Source organism: Balaenoptera ricei, chromosome 13, assembly GCF_028023285.1.
Source record: "Balaenoptera ricei isolate mBalRic1 chromosome 13, mBalRic1.hap2, whole genome shotgun sequence".
Lineage (NCBI taxonomy): Eukaryota > Metazoa > Chordata > Mammalia > Artiodactyla > Balaenopteridae > Balaenoptera > Balaenoptera ricei.
Window position 1 is genome coordinate 75,996,296 of NC_082651.1, and position 27,310 is coordinate 76,023,605.

The following is a 27,310-nucleotide window of genomic DNA, read 5'->3' on the forward strand; positions in this document are numbered from 1 at the left end:
GATAAGGAAAAGCAGCAGCAGTATCTGCAGGATCCAACAGCTAATGGAGCTCACGAAGATACGAAAGACTGACTCGGAAAGCACACTCCACAAGCAAAGGTCAGTTGCACACGCCTCCCTCCCCTCCTTTTTCCCCTTCTGGAAGCTGCACAGGAAAATTTAGAGAATGATCCAAGTCCTGGTTCCCCCGAGCTCTGCCTCCCCACCCCCGCCCACGCCCGCAGGAGGACGGAGCAAGTTGGTAGAACTCTCTTTCTCAGGTGTCCCTACATTCACTTTCACTGCAACCTTTCTCTTACCTTCTTCTCTTCTACCTCTCTGCCAAATGTGACTCAGGAAAATCACGCCCTATTTAGGAACCAAAAGAAAGCTCCTAATAATGGCTGCACCCTGAAGAGCAGCGCTAGAGGTACTCGGTCCTAAGGACGGGGAAAAAAAGGAGAATCCAAAGTTTAGAGGTTAAAATTAGACACAAATGAAAAGGCCTTCTCCACCTACGAGTCACGCAGATAATAAGGCCGTCTCCTGAGAAAAGAATTCCATCTATTTCCTCATTCTTCTCCGGTGAAGTTGCTTTCCTACTGACATTAGCAAACAAAATAAATACAATTTATCTTTTATGCTTGTCCCGGCATCTGATAGAACACCTGGCACTTCCTAGATTCTCTATCAGTGCTTTTGCTTTGAGTAGATGGAGATTGTAAGTTGATTCAATATATTATTTTTCTGTTTGGGTTAATTATTCATGCATTATTAACGTATAAATGTAATGTAGTTATTAACATAGTATTAGTGCATGGTATAATGTATTAATGTAGAAACGATACATTAATAGTTATATTTCATTGTAAATGCATTGGAATAGTTTAATAATTAATACACATTTATAATAAATTATAATGATTTAAGCATAAAGATCTAATGTAATACGTTGTGAATACATTGTAAATACACTGTAATGATTTCATTGTAAGTATATGAGATATGATATTTTAGGTGCACATACCAGTGACTCTACAACTTTGCTTCTATGGGAGAAATGAAAAGTTTATTCAGAGGGCCAAGAACATTCTTAAAAACAAGCTTTTGGAACACTTCCAATTTGTATATCATGCAATGGATGGTCATTATTTATATTTTAAATGTCTTTAACTTTTATTTTGATTTTAGAATTTTCTGATTGCTTTAAATCTAGCTCCATAACCAAACCTTCATGGAATAAGAAATGAACCCAAAATATGATCATTTCAGTTGGCTGTGACTCCTTGCCAGGACTTCAGAAGCCCTTGTTTCCAAGTCTCTGCCATTGGCGGGGCCTTAAGAACCTACAGTGTCTTTTAGTTTTATCCACTTCCATCGGTTCTATTTTTGTATCTCCATACTTAGCACACAGAACTATCTTTGTCACTCCAGCTGACTGGCATGAGAGTCCCCAGGGCATAGTAGTTATACAAGATTATTGAAGCATACTTCCTACCCTTCAAATAAGACAATGCAGACTGCAGAAAAGACATCAGAAATGGTCACAATGGTAGAAGTGTGTGTGTGTGTGTGTGTGTGTGTGAATTGCTAAAGATTTCTTTCTTTGTACTAAGTTTTATGCATTATTAAGAGCACAACATCTATAATGCTTTCTAGAAGTTCATTTTAGGCTGTGTAATATCTGTTCCCATGTCTAAATTCACTTGGAAACATCATGATAAAATAAAGTTTCTTATAATCATATAACCCAGATTTCAAAAATTGAGAGTTTTTTAAAACCTCTATTACCCTTATTCTCAACTGAAGAATCCATCGTTACTTGCAGCATTCCAATTGATCCAACGAACAGCTGGACTGTTCTAAGAGGCCAAAACTTACAAACTGCCAATCCTTTGCTTGCCTTTCAGTGATTCAGTTTTATTTGATACATGTAAGAGTGGCCTGCTGAGTACATCAGAAAGAAGACTGTGAGTCCTGAACAGACAGCAGAATCTCACAGCCCAAACTCCACATGCCATTCATGTAACCGCGTAGCACTGCAGCTCTGCTGTTGAGGTTTGCACTGCCCACTCCAGTAGCCACTAGGCACCTCAAGCCACTGAGCACATGAAATGAGGCCCGTCTGAACCGAGGTATGTAGCAGGCATAAAATACACCCTGGATTTCAAAGACTTGGTACCAAAGAAGAAGGTAAGATATCTCATTAACAATCTTTTATATTGATTGCATGTCGAAATGAATAATGTTTTGGATATATTGGGTTCAACAAACGAGATTCTTAAAACTAATTTTTACCTGTCTCTTTACTTCCTTAATGTGGCCACTAGAAAATATAAAATGACATATGTGGCTCACATTTGTGGCTCACTTTATATTTCTAGTGGACAGTGCTTGGTCTAGAGGCCTCCACAATAAATTGCATGACCAGTAATTAGTCTTTCAGATTGGAAGTCAGAGCCGCTGCAGAATTTTACTCCAAATCAGGCTAATCAGAGGAGAATATGACCAGGAGTAAAGATTAAAGCAGCCCCTACATGTTTAGTTTTTCCAACCAAAGCATTTTAATGATACCCATCAGGACAGTTAAGTCATGTCTAAGGACACAAGCCACTGGTTGAGATACTGATAAATGTCACTGAAGTGCACATAGTACCTGCCTTACTTAGCTCTTTCCCAGTTGATAACACATCCTTCATTTTCATCTCAGTCGTTATTAACTGTACTCATTTCATAGCACGGAAACAGGAGAGTGAATCATGAATTCACTTGTTTTGACTTTTTGTTGTTGGTTTTCCCCACCATTGCTGTTAAAATGAAGACAAGGGATCTTTTCACAGAAAATAGAAACGTGAATTTGATTTTTTAAAATTTAATGGAAAATAAAACTTCTAAGATTCTGTGTACGGGCAACAGGGGGCTAGTTATTATTATAGCAGCATTATAACTGGACATGTCGTGCACATGGAGAAGTTCACACTGACACTGAATATTAATATACATAAAAATTCAGTCCCAAATCACTGATGTGGGATTACCAGATTACTGAATTAAAAACACATTGGGGGCCACTACTGCCAGCAAAGAGTTGTGTAACTGCTGGTAAAAACAATAGTGATTTCAGGAGTAGATTGAAAACAAAACAAAACAATAATATCTTTGTAATGTTCTGAAATTGTTGCACTAATAGAACTAAGACAGGCTCCAATGCGTTTCCCAGTCTGATTTGCTGACCATCTTGTCTGCCCATAATTGTTTTCTGCCATTCATTTCCTCCAATTGTCAATTATTGCTAAAACAATTATGAAAAAAACAAGTGTCTGTCTTTGTTTCCTGTTGCCCATGAATACAGTGAAGTCATAGACCAGACTAGTGCATCATAATCTTTTCCATTACAATGAATTATGCTGTCACAAACAGGATACAGTGCTTTACTGGGCAAAGAAGCCTAAGTGGGGCTGAATTAGCACAAACCTAATTGTCAGCCATGACAGCAAGAAACTAGAGCACTGGGACTTAGTTTTCCACTTTTTCAAAACATACTGGTTTTTGTACCTGATTATAAAAGTACATGGATAGACCTAGAGACTGTCACACAGAGTGACGTAAGTCAAAAAGAGAAAAACAAATATTGTATAATATTGCTTATATGTGGAATCTAGAAAAATGGTACAGATAAACTTATTGGCAAAGCAGAAATAGAGACACAGTTGTAGAGAACAAACTTATGGATACCAAGGGGGTGGGGAGTGGGATGAATTGGGAGACTGGGATTGACATATATGCACTACTATGTATAAAATAGATAACTAATGTGAACCTACTGTATAGCACAGGGAAATCTACTCGATGCTCTGTGATGACCTAAATGGAAAGGAAATCTAAAAAAGAGGGGATATATGTATATGTATAACTGATTCACTTTGCAGTACAACAGAAACTAACACAACATTGTAAAGCAACTATACTCCAATAAAAATTTAAAAAATAAAATAAAATAAAAAATAAAAGTAGTACATGCTATCCCAGAGACAAAGTAGAAAATAAAAATCACCTTTACCTCACTGACCAGAGGTTCTTATTGTTAACATTTTGGTGTAGGAATTTTTAGTTCTTAACTCTTTTTCATATATACATTTATAATTTTTAAGAAAATGGGATCACACCATGTATATAATTTTTTGTCTTCTCTTTTTCACCTAACATTACTACAAAGAGTTTCCAATGCCATTACATATTTTAATGTAATTTAATGGCTATTTGTAATTCCATATTGTGGAATATTATTTGACAATTTCCTTATTTTGTATATTTGTCCAAAATTTGTCTGTTTCAAATAGATAAACTTTCTTTTACATACAATTTTGCCTCAATCTATGAATATTTCCTTAGGATATATTCCTAAAAGATAGACTATTTACTTTTTTATGTATATATATATATATTTTTTTAATTTATTTATTTTATTTATTTATTTTTGGCTGTGTTGGGTCTTCGTTGCTGCGCGTGGGCTTTCTCTAGTTGCGGTGAGCGGGGGCTACTCTTTGTTGTGAAGCGCGGGCTTCTCATTGTGGTGGCTTCTCGTTGCGGAGCATGGACTCTAGGTGCGCAGGCTTCAGTAGTTGCAGCACGCGGGCTCAACAGTTGTGGCAAACGGGCTCTAGAGCCCAGGCTCAGTAGTTGTGGCACACAGGCTTAGTTGCTCCGCGGCATGTGGGATCTTCCCGGACCAGGGATCGAACCCGTGTCCCCTGTATTGGCAGGCAGATTCTCAACCACTGCACCACCAGGGAAGCCCCAGACTATTTACGTTTTAGTAGAAAAAATATTGTGTATTTTGAAATAAATATTTAGAATAAAATGTCTAGGAAATTTTCTTAACAATCAAGGCACAGATGTGCATTAAAAATTTAATAACCAAGCTTGATATATGTACCTTCCTAACAGGATAAACAAGTGAAATACTTTCAATGATTACAAAGTTTAAGATAAATCTAAAACGGGTCTATCCGAAATGCCCTTTGGGCCAACCAGCTGTAAAAGTCTAAGTAATTCCACGAAGTCCTTTTCCAGAATCTGTTAGCACAACTAGCCTCCAAACCTTTTAGGAGCCCACAGATGATTCTGCAGTGATTCTGTGACCTCTTAGTTTCCTAAAGAGCTTGCTTCTAGTGGCTGCCTGCGCTGTCCCTGACCTGGGCTGAGCATTGTTACCTGGTTCTGCCACTAGAGGGCAGCCAAGGACAGGGAGAGGTGTTTAACACCCTTCTTGGTCCTGTTTCCTCTTCGGTATGGTATAATCTTTATTTCATAAGATAACCGAGGAGAAATCTAAAAATGAGGCACTGAAGGGAAAAACAATTTAGGTAATAAATATACAAATAAGTAAAATCAATAAGAAAATCTCTGTGTACAAACTATTCCCGTTTCCTCAGAGAGATTAACCAAAAGGTGCAGAATTCTGAGGGCTACCGCAGTGAGGAGCAAAGACCAGGCGTCTGGTTAAAAATTGGGTTACAGCATGAACAATTGTGCCTTTAGATCTTTGCAGATGGAGAAAGTGAGTCCACAGCAGATACATACTCCACGGGAATGAGTGGGTACATGGCTTTGAGCTCATGCACACCTGGCTTCCATTTTCTGTCTCTAGGTAATCAAGGACAAGTCACTTAACCTCTCTGAGCCTTAGTTTTCTCATTTATACAATGTGGCTAGCAATGGAACCTGCCCATAGGTGGTTTTGAGCACTAAATAAGAGAATGTATATTAAAAAGCTTGGCATATAGAAAATTCTCCATCATTGTTGGCTGCTGTTATTATTTCCAGCCCTCACCTTTCTCCTAAGCTGTTTCCCATTTCCAGCTGTCCACTTACTGTTTCTACGTGATGATCCCATCATCAACTCAAATTTAATATGTCTGAAAATAAAATCCTTGCTTCCCCCACTAACTCCCTGACCTGCTTCTGTCTCTTTGGCTATTTCTTTGAATGGACTCTAAGTAAAACATAATATCCTCTCTAACACTTCTTCTCCTCCTAAAACCATATCCAGTTAGTTTGCAAAACATGTGGGATTTGTCCTCTAATGTGTCTCCAATCTGGTTGGTTTCTTTCTCTCTGTTGTCACCAGCACCCAGACCTTGGTGACCTGCTCTTTGCCCCAGCAGGTCCTGCCTTGAATGGGCAGATCTTATTGATGTCATTTCCCTTCTCAAAATCCTCAGTGACTCCCCAGTGTCTTCAAATTAGATTCTAAATTCCTTAGTCTGGCATTATTGTCCCACTGCAGTCTGACTTCAACCTCCTCCAGGTGCTTTCCTCTTGTTCCGTATGGGCATTGCCCCCGCTCCTATCAAGCTGGTTGACACAGAGTTCCCTGGTAGGGTTGCCAGTAGGAAATAAAAAACACAGGATACTCAGTTAAACGTGCATCAGATAAACAACAAATATATTTTGTATAAGTATGTCTCATGCAATACGTCTCATACACACCAGTGAAATAGGACATACTCTTATTAGAAAAAGTATATGTTGTTTATCTGCAATTCATATTTCAGTGGGAATCCTGTATTTCATCCAGCAACCCAAGTATCAATACATTCCTATCTCTTCCCACGCACACAGCTCCGTTCTTGTCTTGGATGCTCTTATCTCTTGCCATACCCATCAGATCTCCCTCTGCCCTTCAAGGCTCAGCTCAACCTCATCCCTCCATGAAGCCTGCCTGGATCAGGCCTTCCTTATCTGTTCTTATTATCTACATCATTCATTTGGTTCCATATATAGGATGCCTTGTGTTCTGTATAATTCCCACTCTCCAAGTAAATGTTGAGTTTATCAAAGGTAGAGAATGTATTATAAGTAGGAGAACTTAACAAATATGCTTTGGTGGTGTGGTGCTGTGCTGACCTGTAATATAGGATGTGAGGGGATGAGAGCACAGGAGAAAGAGAACATCCAGAGGCCGCTAATCTGGATTTAAGGTGCTCAGAGACCCACGAAAATCAATTTGCAACTCCCCCTCCTTCCATAGTATCAGGCCAGGTGGGTATGGCTGCCTGGCCTTGGCACGCTTCTCCCTACACCCCCCTTCAGTACATCCTACAAGTTGTGGATTACATTTGGTGACTAAATTTCTTAAAACTCCACTCTATCTGAAGAGTAATCTGATTTCACTTATATTTCTATGTGAGAGTCAGGGTGGCTGTACTCTGCAACCTGTAAACACATAGTGATTATAGGAGTTACGCAGGAAATGAAGAAATAAATGACTATTTAATTAATAGAGAAGCTAAAAAAATTGGCAATTTTTTTTTCAGAATTAGCTAACTCTAATAATGTACCATATTCTCAGGAGCTTGAGAATACATCAAGAAAGCTATGAAACTATTAAGCCATTCCCAAGAAATCTATTTTAAATAACTGGCATTTCATGGATACATTTATAAGCATCTATGGGCAACCAGAAACCAATGACCAACAACAAGACTTTTAAAAGTGAAAAAATACATATTCTTAGAATTAAACACATAACTCATTATTTTATCTATTATTTAAACCTTCAGTGGTGTTTAAAACATTTTTATTCTCATCATGTAAACATATGAATGTGTCAAGTGAGAATGTTCTTTTGAAATTATAAGAGGAAAGGTTCAACATGAACAGAAATCAGGATCACTGTAAGCAATGTCCCTATTGCTAGACCCACGTGGAGTAGCAATTAATTAGGTTACCTCAGACTTTTCTTTGTGGAAATAATAAAATGGATTCAGGACTTTGCAGCACTGGAATGTCCTGGAAACAAGGGCTAAGAGTTTGTTTTATTTGTTTCTTCAGACCCATCATATTTGTCCAGATTAATTTTATTTTACTCTATTTTTTACAACTTAATTTTAACTAAGAAATATTGCTCTTTCTACTCAAGAATATTATACTTTGCTGTTTCCATGGAATGAATTATAATTTTCTAATCAGAAGAAAATAACCCTTAAATTCTTCCATGAAAGAGAACAGCCAATGCGATCCACATTGAGACAGAACTGAGCCTTGGCCTCCTGCACTAGTTGCAATCTGGCTGGCTCAGCTTCTCTGGCTTCCAGCTTTGCTATCTTCTTAAGACAGATTCTAAACATACCAGTCTCAAACTGGGATAAGCCAAAATAACAGCAACACATTTCCTTTGGCTCTTCCTTTTCAATAAACCACCAGAACCGTATTCCTTTTTTTGACATCATGGTAACATTAATCAAGTTTCTCCAGGACACAAATGTGGATATTATCAGCGGTGAATGCAAATATGGTGCATCATCTAAACAAAAGTACTTGTTTGATGGCAAAGAATGTTAAAAGAAGTTGGAATGTCCCTAGGAGCTTTCCAAGTTTTCGTGGGCAGCATCAACTGCTCTTGGATTTAATCCATTCCCTTTCGACCTTTCCACTTCCAAACCCAGGGACATTTTTTCAGGTCACTCAGAAAATATATGTTGAATGAATGTTTTGAAATAATAACTTAAATGTAAATAATTATTGTGAACAGTTTCTATCACTGGAGCTGTTAAGTGCTGTTTTTTGTGCTCCTAGAGGGTTTTTCTTGGTCTGAAAATGAATGTTCAGGAGAAGCTCTGTATTAAAAAAAATTTAATCTTCACATAATTTTATACAAAATTTAATTTTAGTTAAAATAACTTTTCTAAAATAGACCACTTTTGCTTGAGGGCCTCTCTATTAAATGTATTCTAAACCAGTATTGATTCCCCCAAAATGGTATATGGATCACTCATCAGCGCTTTGAAAAGGGCAGAAAAACAGACAAATATCAAGAAATTATTTTTCAAAAATGATCTTCAATGAAATTATGTATACTGTTTAATCCCCTGGTGATAATGAAACCAAAGAAAACTTAGTGGCGATAAAGCTATCTTAAGGAAACAACTACTTTAAAAACATTATTGTTAAAAACCGAAGATGTCACAAGTGAGGCTGATTTCCACATGTTTTCAGAGATATAAGCAAAGCTTATGAGCTCTTCATGAGTGTCCACCCTCAAATTATACACACCGTCTGGGGCTAATATTCACAGTGCATAATATGCACGTAGACACAACAATAGACGGTCTTGAAAAGGATACTTACCTTAACTCGCAGGTGTGGAATCATTTCAAGCTCATCCCTCTGTTGAATCCTCTCTTTCCTTCTGCTTCACCAACCCCTAACAAGTTTCTCTTCCACGTATCTAAACACCTAGAGATTCCTGTTCTCTCTTCTAAAATGCTGCATTCACCTCCATTGCCCAAATCCAGTTCAAAAATGGGGAGAGTAAAAAATTCGAATTTGCAAGCTGTTTACGCCTGACGACGACAGTGAAGCTGCTAAGCTTTGAGCTCTCTGAATTAAAGGTTGTTTGGCTAAATGGCAGGCACACTTCCTCCTATTCTTTCTGAACTTAGTTTTCCTGCCTCCAGCGGAGCTTTTTCCTTTCCTGGGCTATAAATAGGCTGGTCGTAAGAGTCCGGAGGAAAGAAGAAGGCAGGAAATACATTTGATTTCAAAAAGCAGTCTTAGGGGTGTGTGTGTGTGTGTGTGTGTGTGTGTGTGTGTGTGTTTCTTTCAAGTGAACACCAATAAACAAGTTAAGGAAAATTCAGCTTTGGTGTGTGCACCATAGTCAATATTTTCTTTGATTTCCTATAACCTCAGTTTGGCTATAAGCTGTCATTTCTCATAAGCAAAGCTTGGGTTTAGAGAGGTATTATTTTCTATAGACCATAAAAAAATCTACATCTAAGTCTTCATTTTTCAAAGGATTGCCAAATAAATCAAATTTTCCGGGGGAACTGAGGAAAGGGGCAGACAAGAGGGGTTACCGTAGTTTCTTTTCATTAAAAAGGAGGTGAAGCAGTACTTTTTTTTTTGTTTTTAATAAATTTATTTATTTATTTATTTATTTATGCCTGTGTTGGGTCTTCGTTTCTGTGCGAGGGCTTTCTCTAGTGGCGGCGAGCGGGGGCCACTCTTCATCGCGGTGCGCGGGCCTCTCACTGTCGCGGCCTCTCTTGTAGCGGAGCACAGGCTCCAGACGCGCAGGCTCAGTAGTTGTGGCTCACGGGCTCTAGGGTGCAGGCTCAGTATTTGTGGCTCACGGGCCTAGTTGCTCCGCGGCATGTGGGATCTTCCCAGGCCAGGGCTCGAACCCGTGTCCCCTGCATTGGCAGGCAGATTCTCAACCACTGCGCCACCAGGGAAGCCCGAAGCAGTACTTTTTGACGCAAGAGTCAACAAAAGGAAAATATCAGGTGAACAAGAAAAGCAGATACTTTTGCTTGGATGAAAGTATGACGTCGAATTTTAAGCCAGTTAGCTATTTGCACTAAATTAATACATTGTCCACAGTCTTGCTACTCAAAGTTGTTTAACTTCTCTCATAATTATATGCAACACAAAGTAAAATAAAAATTAGACGTCAGTTTTCACGTGTCAGAATGGCAGATGAAAATTTTGGATATTGTCTGCTACCATTGAAGTGTGGAGAAGTAAGCGTCCGTATAATAGTAGATGGGAGTGTAAACTGGCATAGACTATTTGACAGAGGGCAATTCTCAACCTCTTTCAAAATGTTAAGTGCACATACTCTAACAAGATACTTAAACAAGCTTGATTCTGCAAAGCGGGAGTGGAGATCTAGAAAGGGGGAACAGTTTAGTTTCTGATATACATTTTTTTTAAAATTTATTTATTTATGTATTTATTTTTGGCTGTTTTGTGTCTTCGTTTCTATGCGAGGGCTTTCTCCAGTTGCGGCGAGCGGGGGCCACTCTTCATCGCGGCGTGCGGGCCTCTCACTATCGCGGCCTCTCTTGTTGCGGCGGAGCACAGGCTCCAGACGCGCAGGCTCAGTAGTTGTGGCTCACGGGCCTAGTTGCTCCGCGGCATGTGGCATCTTTCCGGACCAGGGCTCGAACCCGTGTCCCCTGCATTAGCAGGCAAATTCTCAACCACTGCGCCACCAGGGAAGCCCTCTGATATACATATTTTGTGCTCTTTTAACTTTTATACTGTGTATGCCATGCTTTAAAAACTTATTAAAAGGTAGAATTTTTAAAACTGTTATTACTTAAGTAATAAATAATAACATAGGATTCATAGGATTCTATTATCTATTTATTATCCATCATCTATCTGTCAATCATTATACACTTACCGTTTCAACAAGCTTTTCTTTTCATTGATTTACATTGGGTAACACTTTAAGCAGCAACACTGGAATACCCAGGAATCCCTTGGCGGGAGAGGGCTGAGTACTGAGAGCGCTGTCCGCAGATCCACGGCGTCAGTAGCCCTTTGATCAGAGTCTCCAGGGCAGGGCCCAGCAATCTGTATTTTAACTCCAGATGGTTCTCATGCTTACGAAAGTATGAGAAGCACCAGCCTATAGAATTATTTTGTTTGTTTGTTTATTAGTATCCCACCCTCTAAAAAGAATTTGAGAGTACAGCTGGGTGACAAGGGTTAATAATACCATACTGCATATTTGAAAGTTACTAAGAGAGGAAATCTTAAAAGTCCTCATCACGAGAAAGAAAGTTTTCTGTAACTATGAATGGTGGAGATGTTAACTAGACTTATGGTGGTGATCATTTCGCAATATACACAAATATCAAACCATTAGGTAGTACACCTGAAACTAATATCATGTTATATGTCAATTATACCTCAATTAAAATAAGTTAAAAATGAATGAAAATAAAAGGACTTGAGACAAGTGATTTAATTTTATGGAAAAATAAGGATAACTTTAAACACCTAATGCCAGTTGACTCCTATTTAGAAGGCTAGAAGAGTTCTTACACATAAAGGTTAAAAAGACATACTAATTTCCCAGTTACTTTGGAGGAAGCTATCTAAAGCAAGGCAAAAGCAGTGGAAAGAGCAAGCTGATGGTATTTAAGGGAGAGGCAAAAGCACTCTCTCATCTGGGGTTAATCATAATTAAAATGGATGAATTCAAAGCAGAGTTTACTAATGTGGATGTTTGAAAATCGTTGTTACCTGAAATAAAACAAAACAAAGAAAATATGAAGAAATTAAAAGAAAAGTCTCTAAATGCAGACAAAATATTCCATTCCCTATTTTTGTTTAGTAATTTGATGACGGTTTTCTGAGCCAGCCGTTTTTTGTCTATTCGTAGCCTTAATGCAAAGCCCTATCTTTGAGAAACAATAGGTTGAACAATGAGCGCAGCCCCAGCTGGTGAGGGAAAAGCAACAGTATCTGCATCCCAGGCACAGATGGGGAGGAAAAGATTTCTTTTAAAAAAAAGAGAGAGAGAGAGAGAAAGGAATGAATGACCTCGTTGTAATAGCAGAAAGGAAGAAGGAAGTCCACGGTGGTCAGGATATAACAGCTGCAGTGTACTGAAGTGGCTAAAGGGTACATGAGTTGACTTTGGCAGAAAAATGACTGGCAACGGGGTAATAAGTTTCTGGGAGCAAACCATCCTCCCATGTGAGAAGAATGAACTCTTCTAAGAAACTCAGAGTACAATTACCAGGCTTTCATTGTTCTCTGGAAACTTTCCTTCTCTTTTTGTGGGGAAATATTTTACTTCTCAAAAAGAACAGCTTCATAGAGCTCCCCATATAGCCCATCTCTAGGAATGAAGCATTAAAACATTTATGGAAACAGAAAGGCTCTGTACTCTTAATCTAAAATTAACGATAGACCCTCTTAAAAGGCATTAGGGGAAAAAGCCAAAGGCCGCGCAAGGAAACGTAATGTGCAAATTTCTTCAACTGCTTTGGTTTTGCAAGTGGAGGAAAATACATTTTTTTATTGCAGTCATCTACAAAGAATTTCAATGTATACAATATAAAGGAAACCCAAGCAAAAGTCCTGAAGGAAAATGTGAAAGAAGTCTGCATATTATTTCTCAAATGACCTGAATGCACTGCATATATCTGAGCCCGTATGCCTTGCAGGTATTTTTTTAAAAAAGCCTATCTTCGTTCACAAAGTGCAGACGTTCTAAGTGTTACCAAATTGTGGGGAACTGTGTTCCTTTGACTTGAATTGTTGTATCATACTAATAAAAATAAATCAGAGCTGCTGGAATGAGTAATCAAAAGGACAAGTAAAGGATGGGTCTCTAAATTTTAGCAGGAACATTGAAAAGCTGGTTGAAAGTCAGGAAGGAGTTCTACGTTATAAAAATAAAATATAAAAGTTAACAACACTTTGAAGGAATTAGAAGACTTAGTGGGATAAAGATGAACCTTTTCCATTAATTTCCATAAATTGTGTTCATCAGTAGTTTATTTTTTACTTAGCCTAATAATGTTAAAGTTACCTTGCAAAATTATAGTAATCCTGGCACAAATGAAACAGTTCACAGTATCTCTCAGCAGAAACCCAGCCTTGGTTAAAATTCAGTGGAGAAATCTAAATTAGACTGCCCTCACTGGGTTTGGCTTTGGACTGGATTGGTATTCTGTCAGTTTGCCATGCACCTAAAATAAAACAGCACTAGTTTCCATGTAATGATGATTTTAAAAAAATGATCTTGAAACTCTCCAGTTATGAATGTCTAGAGCTTATCAGTTTTGTCAAGACTAAAATCTGATGTCATAATAACTAAAGGAAATTCTAATTGGTGTTGTAGTAAAAGTTTTTCTATTAATTTTAAAACATGGACACTTTCATTTTATTGTTTCTGTCAGTTGTGTGTTCTTTTGGGGAAAAACCTTTGGACTCAACCATAAGGTGGTGTGTGGAGCTAATCACTGATGGAGGCAAGAAGAAGCAAAACCATCACTGGGAGGAAAATATGCAGAAAAGAAAACAGATCATTGTAGGGACAGTGCATGGCACACTTCTGAAGACAGAGGGAGATTGCCATGGGCTTCAAGAGCATTGGTGCCCAAATATTACATTTTTGTGCAACATTTGGAAAGAAGAAGGGAAGGAATTAGGGGAGAGAACATGGCAGTGAAATTGATTTACCTATCTAGGGTAAAATTTATTGCTTTGGCAGACACTCTAGTCTAGTGAAGGCCAAGTGGTAGGTTGGTTGCTGATTTAATAGTTCATACAGGTTCCTTGCTTATACAATAGATTAGTTTGAATTCATAATAGAGTCAATATACTCCATAATCCCCTGAAACATATGACTATACAATTAATGAAAAAAGTATAAACTGAGTTTATATTGATGTTGTCAAGGTGAACGCAATCACAAGCTCTAGAATCCTAACATAAATTACGGGGTGCAAATTCACACCAATTAGATGCAGCAGGTTAAAATAACTGAGTCTGGATTAAAGACCTAAATGTAAGGCCAGACACTATAAAACTGTTAGAGGAAAACATAGGCAGACCACTCTATGACATAAATCACAGCAAGATCCTTTTTGACACACATCCTAGAGAAATGGAAATAAAAACAAAAATAAACAAATGAGACCTAATGAAACTTAAAAGCTTTTGCACAGCAAAGGAAACCATAAACAAGACGAAAAGACAATGGGAGAAAATATTTTCAAACACATCAATGGACAAAGGATTAATCTCCAAAATTTACAAGCAGCTCATGCAGCTCAATATCAAAAAAACAAACAACCTAATCCAAAAATGGGCAGAAGACCTAAATAGACATTTCTCCAAAGAAGATATACAGATTGCCAACAAACACATGAAAGGATGCTCAACATCACTAATCATTAGAGAAATGCAAATCAAAACTATAATGAGGTATCACCTCACACCAGTCAGAATGGCCATCATCAAAAAATCTACAGACAATAAATGCTGGAGAGGGTGTGAAGAAAAGGGAACCCTCTTGCACTGTTGGTGAGAATGTAAATTGATACAGCTACTATGGAGAACAGTATGGAGGCTCCTTAAAAAACTAAAAATAGAACTACCATACGACCCAGCAATCCCACTACTGGGCATATACCCTGAGAAAACCATAATTCAAAAAGAGTCATGTACCACAATGTTCATTGCAGCTCTATTCACAATAGCCAGGACATGGAAGCAACCTAAGTGTCCATCGACAGATGAATGGATAAAGAAGATGTGGCACATATATACAATGGAATATCACTCAGCCATAAAAAGAAACAAAATTGAGTTATTTGTAGTGAGGTGGATGGACCTAGAGCCTGTCATACAGAGTGAAGTAAGTCAGAAAGAGAAAAACAAATACCATATGCTAACACATATATATGGAATCTAAAAAAAAAAAAAAGGTCCTGAAGAACCCAGGAGCAGGACAGGAATAAAGAAGCAGACATAGGGAATGGACTTGAGGGCACAGGGAGGTGGAAGGGTAAGGTGGGACAAAGTGAGAGAGTGACATGGACTTATATATACTACCAAATATAAAATAGATAGCTAGTGGGAGGCAGTTGCATAGCACAGGAAGATCAGCTCAGTGCTTTGTGACCACCTAGAGAGGTGGGAGGGAGATGCAAGAGGGAGGAGATATGGGGATATATGTATATGTATAGCCGATTCACTTTGTTATAAAGCAGAAACTAACACACCATTGTAAAGCAATTATACTCCAATAAAGATGTTAAAAAAAATAAAAATTAAAAAGATAAAATAAAATAACTGAGTCTTCTGGTTGTAGCCAATGTGACCCAAAGACTGTCCCTTGCTGGCTCTGAAGAAGCGAGCTGTCATGTTGTGAGCTGCCTCTGGAGAGCACCACGTGGCAAGGTACTGAAGCAGCCTCCCTCCAACAGTCAGCAAGAAACTGAGGGTTTCAATCCAGCAGCATGCAAGGACTGGACGCTGCCAACAACCACATGAGCTGGAAACAGCTCCTTCCCGAGTCAAGCCTCAGATGAGACCAAAGCCCCAGCTGAGAACTTGATTGCATCCTTGTAAGACTCTGAATCAGTGGACCCAGCTACGTCATGTCTGGCCAGGCAGGCTATAGGAGAGTCTCCTATCAAGCTGGTTTATAGTCATGTGTAAGGTCATCATATACACATAACCATGTATATTGCATCACCTTTGCTGCATTTTATTAGTGAGCAGGAAGTCATAGGTCCTGCCTATACTCGGGGGGAAGGGGATAAAAGTGTGTGAATCCCAGGAGGCAGGGGATCATGGTGGCCACCCTAGAGTTTGTCTACCACAGTGGGTAACCAACCTAGAAAGAAGAAACAAGTAGACATAATACCAAGTGGATTTCTAAAGAATAGTGAGGACAGTGTTATCCACAGGCAGAACAGACAAAACAACTTCTTAATTTTTCCTCCTTCAAAGCAGTGGGAAGTGCACTGCCTCAACAGAGAAGCAGGTCATCTCTCCACCATTATACACTCTTGAGCAACTCAGTAACCTAAATGTTCTTCTGCTCCAACTCTGAGGTCCTTTCAGTTCTAAGCTTCTGTGACTTTGGACCTGCCCCTTCAAGCCTTTCAAGACATTTTGGAATGTCACAAATCCTGGTTGTATTCATACAATGCATTTGGTGACCATTGTGTTACTGTTGAAACCTTAAAACGGGGGTGGGGGTGGGGAAGAGCATATATAAAAGCTTAATCCCTTAGAAAAGTTAAAAGACAAATCAGTTGGGGTGTTACTATCTGATCCAATGTTTGATTTTCCACTTGAATGTTTATATTTCTAAAGTATGACATCATTCTAAAAATACATGAAGATAAAACTATTAGGCAATTCACTTTGTACAGGCAAATTTTGGGCTAAAACTATGTTCTCTGTGGGGAACAAATTACATTTCACGTTACATCCAAGTAATATTGAGTGTATCAAAAATTACTTTGGCAGTATAAATTCACAGATTCTCAGGGTTAGATAGAGCCTTCACAGACATTTATCTAAACATCCATCTAATGGGCAAAAATCCTTCAGAACATGAAGAACAAATTGTCTTATTAATTTCTAAGTAAAAAGACTGTCATTGCACATCCTCCTGATATCATAAATGTAAATGACTATTAAAATAAAATGAATTTAATCTGGATGAGGCAACTCCAAATTGCTTTGCTCACTAGATAAATGACACTTTTTTTTCTTCAGACAAAAAATTAAATTCTAAAGTATATGGTATTTAAAAGTATATTCACAGTTATTCTTGTGTGGACAGACTACACGATGAAATGAACGTTACAAATGTTCTCCAATACTTCCTTGAGAACACACTGAAAGTTGCAAGTCAGGTTGAAACTAAGAATGCTTCATTTCCATCTAGAGGCTGAAGAGGGATTAAAAAGTTGAAAAAGGAAATGACATTTTTAGAGCTATATGAGATCAGAGGCTCTCAGAGTCTGGATTTCAAAACACTAAACACTAAAGCCACATTTTTGGAGATAGCATCACCATTATAGCTCCTTATTATATGGCTTGCTCAAATACATATTAATGCACAATTAATTCTAAAATAAACCACATGCTACAGATTGTATTTTATTTGGACAAGTCCAGCAAAATGCTTTTTTTTTTTTTAACTGTATTTTTTCAACCACATGGAAGTCCTTACTAAGTACAAATCTCTGAGATTGAGCCCATAGAAGAAAAAATAAAATTAAATATTTGGTCTTTGCCTTAAAAGCAGCATACCTTCTAAAGCAGAATTTCTCAAACTGTGGTTCAATGACAGCCTGTTTCAACATAACATAGAGTTTATTTAACATGCAGATTTTGGGGCCTCAGACTCAAGAGGATTTCTAATTCTGTAGGCATAGGGTAAGCCTTGGAATATGCATATATAATAAGCCTGTGATTGTTATTATATACTGAAGTTTGAGAACCCATGATCCAGGGGTCAAAACATATATTTTTAACTAATACAAGAGAGTGATCCAAAGGATCAGGTTATGTAATTACTGCATGAATTCTGACTACAGCCATAGCCAACATCAAGGTTCCATATTGGAATACATGTTATAGCATAAACTTCCCTTAAAACAAGTTCAAATTTGTTGCAAATTTAATTTGTGTCTCTCAGAAAAAATCAGGATGGAGGGACCATTTGTTTTCTTCTAGGTGCTAAAAAAATTTTTTTTTCTGCATTTTTTTTATTGTGGTAAAAAGCACCTAACATAAAATTTACAATCTTAACAAATTTTAAGTGTACAGTTCAGAAGTGTTAAGTATATTCACATTGTTGTGAAACAGATCTCCAGAACTTTTTTATCTTGCAAAACTGAAACTCTATACCCTTAAAACATCAACTCCCCCTTTCCACCCTCCTCCAAGCCCTTGGTAACCACCATGTTACTTTCTGTTTCTAAGATGAAGGAGCCATTTTTAAAACACTATCCAATGACAAAGTGTCAGGTCTGAGAAAAAGAGAGCAAGGAGAGTTGAGTCTAAACACCAGAATTGGGGGTTGGATTTAAGAAATGAGATCATAAAGCAGAAGGAAGGAGCAAAGCAAAGACAGATGGATGCAGAAGCAGAGGCATTTTCCAGAATTGAGTTGATATAATTTGGCCTTCTGGCTGTGGGTGTTGGAGGCCAGGGAGGTGTGCTCTCTGAAGCCAGATTAGAGCTGTAAGCCACTGTCATATCAGATAATCTTCCTACATCTTTGGTGAACAAATGACTATGATGAAAGTAGATGAGAAGGAGGTCAGAGGATGAAGACTGGGGATTATAAAGGATATTTACCACCTCCAAAATTCGCTGCGGACTTGGGAGATGGGCAGATCTGTGATAAAACCCACGGTGATAGTTTACTAGGACTGGAGTGGTTGAGGCAGGCCATGGGGCATTGTGGGTCTCTGCTTTCTGGGCACAGATGTCATTAGAATTAAGTGTCAAAAGGCACCATTCGAAATACAGAGCCATCAGAAGTTCTGAAGGGCCATGGTTAATGCTTTGAATAGGCCAGGATCATCCAACAGGGTTGGGGAGATGGCCTGAGGGAAGTCAAGAACTTATATGAAGTTGTCCTCCAAGGCATTAAACTAATCAATCTGGAGAACTAGACACTTCTTCTGCTGTGTATTGTGGGGTGGCTCTGAAGCTCATCCAAGCCATGATCTAGGAAAGAAAGCATGGAAAAAGTAGAAAGGGCCTACACTTTGAAGCCAGACACACCCAACTTCAAATTCTACTGCCGTTTACCATCTGGATGACCTTTAAACCAGTGGTTCCCACCCTTTCTGGCACCAGGGACCGGTTTTGTGGAAGACAGTTTTTCCACAGCCGGGCGCGGGGGGGGGGGAAGGGAGGGGATGGTTCAGGCAGTGATGCGAGCGATGGGGAGTGACGGAGAGCAGCAGATGAAGCTTCACTTGCCTGCCCGCCACTCACCTCCTGATGTGCGGCCCGGTCCCTAACAGGCTGCGGATGGGAGGTTGAGGACCCCTGCTTTAAACCATCTAAATATCAATTTCCCTATCTACACCTCTGACAATAACTACCTACTGGGCAAGGACCTGGGTCAAGTGCTGTGTAACGGGGAGATGCTCTCCTGGTGCAGAGGCACAGTTTCTCCTCTCAGTGATGAAAGCATCCTGCTAAGAATTAGATGCGGTAAGGATCTTAAGGTCGAGAAGGAACAAGGAAGTCTGGGAGGTATATGGAAGTCTGAGAGTTCTTTGGCTAATAGGTTATTCAGATCCCTAAGTTATGGCGTGGTTTTCATAGCAGAATTGGTGGTCCAAGTCATAGCACCAAAGGATGTCTTAAGAAGGCCATTAGCTCCCATGACATCCATTAGCCTCCACACCCAAAGTCATCCCAAATAAGCATACAAACTAAGTAAAAATAGGATGTTTGTTATGCAAAAGCAGCTTAATGACAGACTCCTTAGCTCCCCCTCCCAGCTGAATTGCTACCCCCAAGGCATGTATGGAAACTTTGATGCTGTTAGGAGCCTCTGCTTCTACTATGGCTTGAACCTGGAGGTGGGCACTGATTGTTCTGACCTCTGTGGGTGGGGCCTGGCCAGCTTCATTTTCCCAGTAGCAGATGTGTGCTGCTCAGACCAGTCCCCATATATGTGACGTGCCCCAGCACAATACACGGATGGCTATGTGCCCACCTGGAGGTGGCAGCAGAGAGTGGTGACCATAACCAGCTATTGTGACTTGCAGTTCACCCCTGGAGTTGTGTAGGCTGAGGACGGAAACTAACTCTTCAGGTAGCCATCTCCATTTGTCTAGATTTGGGGTTGATGAATTCCAAAGGCAGCTTGCAAAATGATTCCTAATGTGTGTTGCCTATGGTCATAGAGGAAGACACACCTGGAAAAGAGAGCTTTTTTTTGCCTTGTGGCTCTTTCTGGCCCACCATGTTTACTGCAAGGACCAGAATTGCTTTGAGACTGAAGTTATGAGAGCACTTACTCAATGTGTCCTCAGAATTACTACCTGAACATTGCAGAGTACTAATCCCAGTGGCCTTTTCAGCTCTAGACTGGTCCATCTCGTGGCATCTCAACATCTCCACTTGGATGTTCCTGGGCATCTCAAACTCATCATGTTCAAGATTGGATTCCATTTCTTTTTCATTCAATTTTCCCCATGGGAAGTAGGTGAGAAGCAATAGCTTTCTTCAATGCAGCCACTGAAACCAGAAATCTGGTGTCATCCTAGAATCTTCCCTTTTTCCTCTCTCTCACTGGCTTCAAACTGCTCGGATAATCTATGTGACATATCAGTGAATAAAATGAAATTTTGTTGCCTAATTGGGAAAAAAATCAGTAAAAGGTAAATCTGGGAAAGACTTTTATTCAAATGTCTCTCTTACAAGGGAATCATGAGCACATGGGGGGCGGGGCTGGTGATTAGAAACATGGGGAGAGAATTCTGAAGATCTCTAGCTCTGATCTGCGGGAGGAGTTTGAGAACAAAAATTCAAACAGTTGTTTGACTCCTGTTGCCTGATTCTGAAATGCAGAAGTGCCCGGGCAGGGGACCCTGTGGAGAGTACAGACGACACCATCCTGCCATCGTCCACCCCACAAGGGGCTAAGCAACTGGAGCAGAAGGAAGTTGTGTTTTTTTGTATTGTTTTATTTTTGTCTTAAAGAGATATCCTTCTTAATATGTGTATTAAAGTCGTGAATAAAGATGTAGAGGGTATGCAAACTTGAAAGGGATAGCAACCATACTGAATGACAGAATCAGAATCTCAAAAGATCTTGACAGCCTAAAGTCAAGGGACAAATGACAGAAAGTGAAATTAATAGGACCAAAGGTAAAATTCTTCACTGAGGTTAAAAAAACCAGTTGCACAAATTCAGAATGGGGAGACATGGCTTAACAGGATCCCATACTTTTCAAACTTGTCATTGATGTTACATTAGTCAGCGTATGCTAATTGCTATAATTTCCAAGCCTCAGTGGTTTTAAGATATCCAAGGGAGGAAAAAGTGCCAAAGAGATGACAGTCTTGGCTCAGTCAATTGACTGCTTCTAGCAAGTCTTCAGACATTCCATTAACGTGTGCCCAGTAAGGAGATTTTCAGATGATATCTCATTTTAACTAGGTTAACACTCATATTGGAAAAATGGTTTAAAAAGCTTTCTGCAAAAAAGTAACTGGTGAAAGAAAGATAACAGCAAAATGAACTTAAAGAAAATGGCAGAGCAAACCTTTCTACTCTGAGTACAAGTCAGCTGCATTATGGTAAAAAAAAAAAAAAAAAAAGAATGATAATGCGATTAGAACAGCAAGAAGGAGTCCCTCCAAATCTAAAATTATCAAGAAGACCATTTAAAATATGGATTTACATTGACTTACATTAATGGACGTATACATTAATGATAAAATTCTCCCTAGTTGGCTAGCATATTATGTCTTGAGATCTTATCTATTAATAATATGAATTCCAGTGATTAACCAGACATTTAAAAGCTAAGCATTCAGAACAGGAAGACAAACTTCAGCAGTTTTTTGGAGATTTTTAAAGTTATGTGGAACAAACCCAGTTCTTGACAAATCTCATAAAACCTACTGATAATTGCTTAGAAGCCTCTTTTGAGGCTTTTCACTTTACAATTAAGGAACAAAAGCCACGAACCGTCAGTGTCTCTGGTTCTTCCTGCCACAGTAAAAGATGGTTGAAGTAATTATAAAACAAAAGACCAACAAACTCAAAAGCATTGCTTTGTCAGCACATTTTTGGTGAACTCACATAGAAGACATTGCTGAAGATATGAAGAAACAAATATTAGAACAGATTGGCATGTATTTGGGTGAAAGTACAAACGTTTGTAACATGTCTCCATCTATGGTACTTGTTAGATTCTATTTCAATAGTTACATTCCCAAAGAACTGCTTTTTTTGTGAAGCATTTAAAAAATCTTACTGAAAAATCCTACCAAAGAATATCCCAGTGACAAATGATTTCATAAATAAAAACAATATTTTTATGGGAAACCTATTGAAGTGTAACCACTGAATTCAGAGAATAAAAGGTATTCCTGCAGAGGAATAAAAGGATTTTGGAAACCCTGACAGGGATGTTCGTCTCTGTGGTGTTCATCCAATGTTTCATTCTTGGGGGAGCTAATTCAGTGAAGAAATACAGGCTAGAAGTGCCAGTGATACTACTTGATGCCACTGATGTGATTGGTTTTAATGAAAACCTTTAAACCATAGAACTTTACAAGATTGTAAGGAGATGGTGAGTCTGCTGAGATTGAAAATCCATTTTCTTCTTCTACCTAATATCACTTCCTTGTCATCCCTTCTACAGGCATCGTTCCCCAAAACACTCCCTAATGCAGCTCCTGTGTGATGAGTCTGCTTCCCAGGAAACTCAACTTGCAACAGTGGTAGGAGTGGCCCAAGAAAACAGATGCTCACGTGGGATTCTGAAGCTGCCACCTGACTAGCCAGCTAGCAGTGAAGACCCTGATCATCAGAAGGAGGAGGGCTGCTCTATATAATGGGACAGAGAAGAATGTGACGGCATCCTCCTGGTCCACTGGAGTGCCTCTTGACATTTCCTTGCTCATCTTGATGATAAATGGATAAACACAGCAGTAATACTTAAGAAAAGCATGGAGATCAGGAGCTCAGAGGCCTCAGAAATGAAGATCTGGGTCTTGCCAACAGGTAAAGCATCTACTCGGCAAAGACAGTTTCTGAGAATGAGACAATCTAGAATGGGTAGTAGATGATGAGTATCCGTTGTGGTCCCAAGTGCTTGGGCTCCAACTGCTTACAGCCAGGGGTATAATTTATCCTATTAACCTTCTTATCCATTTCCCCCAGGAAAAGAGATCCAACAGAATCTTGGAGGAACTCTTCCCAGAATTTATATGAAGTGGATCTGAGTAGTGCAAATGGTGGACCATAGTGGAAGCTGTGATGTGCCACTCTGTCTCCTTGAAGACTGAAGGACTTATTCCTCCAGCTATTCAGGGCACCATTGGCTGACAGTCATCAGAAATTACTATAGGCTGGAGAGTTCTGCCTTGCACAAAGTTCCCATGCTTCCTTCCCCAGGGCAGCTCAGATCTAATAACTGGTCAATATGTAATATAAAGGCCCAAATCCCTCAGCTTATCTCAGGACATTAAAGGACATCAGAGCTTCAGGGTCCCCAGAGGGTTAGCCTAGCCTTTGCTGAGACCACACCACAGTGCAATTTCTTCTACTGCTTCCTTCTCTCCCTTTCCACAGTGTTGATCCTGGGAGTGCACCCTATAAAAATTTCTGCACACTGATCTCCATCCCAGAGTTTGCTTCCTGGGAACCCCACCCTACGACAAAAACATTGGGACACCTGATGAAATTTGAATATGGACTCTTTTTTAAATAATGGGGTTGTACCAATGTTAAATTTCCTGATTTTTGATCATATATTGTGTTTATATAAGAGAACGTTTTTGTTCTTAGGAAACACACTGACAAAAACAGGAATAAAGGCACACAGTATCTGCAACTTAATTTCAAATGATTTAGAAAAAAATTGTACATGGAGAGGTGGAAGATCAGACAAAAAGAAGAAAATAGGGCTAAATGGAAACAATTGGCGAATCTGGGTAAAAACTATGGAGGTTATTTATACACTTCTTGCAACTTTTCTGTAAGTTTGAATTTACATCAATATTACAAATTATCAAAGTAAAATGACCAGACCTCATACCATTCTCAGAGATTCTGATTCCCTTGGGTGCTATTATATTTCCAGCACTCAGCTCCAGTCTGTAGGTATTCAATAAATATTTACTGAGTAAATGAATGAGTTAATGAGTAACCTTGGAAGTTAAGATAATGAGTTCAGTTTTGGATATGGAGACCTTTGAGTGCCTGTGAGTCCTCTTTTGAAAGTCCACTCTAGGGACTGAATAACCTTTTGCTCAATTCTGAAGGTAACAAGTGAAGATATAACTCCTGTGTCCTTTTTTGAGACCATTATTCTCCCTAGCATTTAGAAGTCTGAAGTCCCTATGAGACCTTGTGTAAACAATATCTCATCACTTTGGACCTAATTTGATTTTTAAATGACATAGTGACTGAGTATTGACCTTAAATGATGGAGAAATGACCTGACTTCTGTGGGCATCCAAATTTCTGTATCCTGTTTTGACCACAGTACACATAATTATCTTTCCTTTTTATATTTTTTTAGTTTTGAACTTTAGCCTAGCAAGTCGGAAGCATATCACATTAAGGTGTTCTGGTAGAAGTTAACTCCAAAAGCATGGCATTTGTAAGTGGGCAAGATGGACTAGCTAATGAGTAGATGGGAAAAAAAAAAAGTGGGGGGGGAACTCCAAGGATTGTTACTGCCCTCCAGTGGTGGTGCTCTCAGATACAGATGGTTCAAAGCCCATCATTCATCTCTGTTTTCCACTGCAAAGTCCCAAATGCCATTCATTCAAGCTTAGGGACTAAACTGCAATGCTAACTTGCCAGGAAATTTGTATTATGGTTTTCTGATTTTAAAGTAATAAGTTCAGTTTGTCCTCTTGTGGTCCTGAAGAAGATCATAAGCTTCCAGAGCAACCACTTTACTCTGAGAGTGTATTCAATGTGGGGAGAATCTGGCCCATGAGAGCCCTTGTCTTGATGACACCCCAAACCCCTGCCCTGTTCTCCCTAGCTCTGCCCATTTACACACCCTGATAGAGAGAGAGAACATCACTGATTCACCTTTCAGTCCCCACTGGACATTTCCAAGTCATTTTTTTTATCTGTGAGCTGCTACATTTTAACTGTGAGCTCCTATATTGACTATTTCAGGGCCAGGGAAATAAAAAACGGAATTGGCTAAAGCCCAACTCATTGATTTTTAACCCAGCAAGAGCCTTTGCCTATTGGAGAAAAAAAAAAAAAATCACCAAATTTAGAATAAAAGAAAAAAAATTGGCCCAAGCATATCATGTAAGTTTTATATAAAGCACACTTTTTGGCCTTGACAAACACCATCCAGTTTACACAAAGCTCATAAAAGTGTTAATGTTTCCTACTTTTAAAACTCACATATAGTGTTCTCTGTGCACTAACGATGTGTCCTGTTAACCAAAGTTTGACCTTTCTGTGGTGTAAATCCAAGCCCACACACCAGCTCGTCCAATGCCATAATCTCTGGCAGTGATGTCATTCCTTGACACTAAAAACAAACACCACCCAGATCTGTTTCCTTTCTCCTGCAGGTTTGTAGTCCATTGTAGAGCTGCCAATGGGTAGGGGCTCAGGAGACCACAGGGCTTTGCTTGTATCTAGTGGCTTGAGCAGCTGGCTTCCAGGGACTGGCCCAGACCAAAAACCAAAAAGAAAACAAGAACAACAACAACAAAAACCCCAAACCACCTCCAGAGAATGCTGTGCAAGCTCTGCTTATATAATTCATAAGGATGTAAAGACCAAAGCGAACAGTTGGCATCCAATAAAAGGTCAATATATATTGTATTTACTGGCAGATAACTTATGCCAGTTTTACAAGGAAATTTGGTAGATGGGAATATGGAGGAAAAAATTGAAATAGTTTTCATCTTACCTGTTTTAAAGAGATTTTTAAAGGAGTTCTGTAGATATAGTATTCAATATACAGACGTCCAGTTGAAAATCATTGGTTTTGATTATGCAAGAATATTCTATTAATCCTGAAAGAAAATAAATTCACATGGTTAAAGAGAAATATATCAGTGGCATTTGGTACTGAGTAGGCTATAAAACAAAACAAATTTACTGGTAAGTGAAATCCCATATCCCACATGGAATTCTGTATAAATAGATATCAATACACTCTTCCAACAAGTAATGGAAACCAAAAGTTAATAACAACATGAGATAAATTTGAATAAACTTTTACAAAAGCTAAGACAAATCAACTAGCAAAACAGAATACATAAGAAGTTTCTTCTACAGTTGCAAAAGGAGTCAGTAAAAACTTGATACAAAACACACAGCAAGAAAATAAATGTGAAAGAATGCCCATTTCACACTCATACATATAGTAAAAGTAAATATTTCACTGGATATTAGTACAGTCATCCCTCCGTATCCATGGGGGATTGGTTCCAGGACACCCACAGATGCTCAGACGCCTCATACATTGATAAAATGGCATAGGACCATTGGCCCTCCGTATCTGCAGGTTCCATATCCCAGAGGATTCAACTTTTGAATCTTAGGATGCAGAACCTGTGATATAGAGGGCCAACTGTATACAGTAAACAGCAGAAAAAAATTAATGGATTCTAGTGCAAACCCTTGACACTAGCATCATAGCAATGCCTCCATTGGCTCTTAGATGGACAATATCCACTTTGCTCTGATGTTGGTGTCTCCTTTTCACTAGGAGATCTCATTATTGCTATTGTCTTCCTGTTTTTTACTCCACCCTTCCTTACTTCCTCTCTACATTGTTGGCTCTTTCATCTTTAATATGGGTACATTGGGGGATGGGGTGGGGAGGATGTATGCTGCCAGAGCAAATAAAGTAAATCTGTGCTTCCTAGATGCTAGGGCACTGCATTTGACTGTTCTATGCCTCCGAACTGAAGGCTTCCTAGACAAGCCCCTCTGGAAATACAATACACTCACGGTTTTAATTTTGCACCAATGAATGTATGTACTTAGAGTTGTACACTGTTTGAGAAGTCAAGTTATAATCTCCAGTAATTGACTAACTTAGTTGCCTGCTTAAAGGGAGAATAATAAAAGATTTTATTATCTCAATCGATCTATGAACATTTTTATAAACCTATGTGACCTGGGTTTCTTGGATGACCCACTGGGTATTCCTCCCAAACAGAGGCCAGTTCAGGCATGTCAGACTTAAAGGTTTATTCTTGAGTTGCATGAGGTTTCTGTAGGCAACAAAACCAAAAGGAATATTTTCTTCAGCTGCAAAATAAGTCAATAAAATTCAACATTTATATT

The 27,310-nt window shown here is 39.0% G+C and overlaps 1 protein-coding gene and 1 long non-coding RNA gene across 2 annotated transcripts in view; one reads left to right on the forward strand and one right to left on the reverse strand.

Moving 5' to 3' along the window:
- RASGRP3 (RAS guanyl releasing protein 3) overlaps positions 1–9,423 on the reverse strand; it is a 103,971-nt gene extending 94,548 nt beyond the window's left edge. The window contains exon 1 of the mRNA XM_059943613.1: positions 9,112–9,423. The gene's annotated coding sequence lies outside the window, so the exon portion shown is untranslated. The remainder of the gene's footprint in view (positions 1–9,111) is intronic.
- Positions 333–27,064, forward strand: LOC132377386 (uncharacterized). The gene is made up of 4 exons (XR_009506617.1): positions 333–700; positions 1,890–2,172; positions 22,668–23,029; positions 23,189–27,064. It is a non-coding gene; the product is annotated as an uncharacterized LOC132377386 (long non-coding RNA).
- The last annotated feature ends 246 nt before the right edge of the window (positions 27,065–27,310 follow it).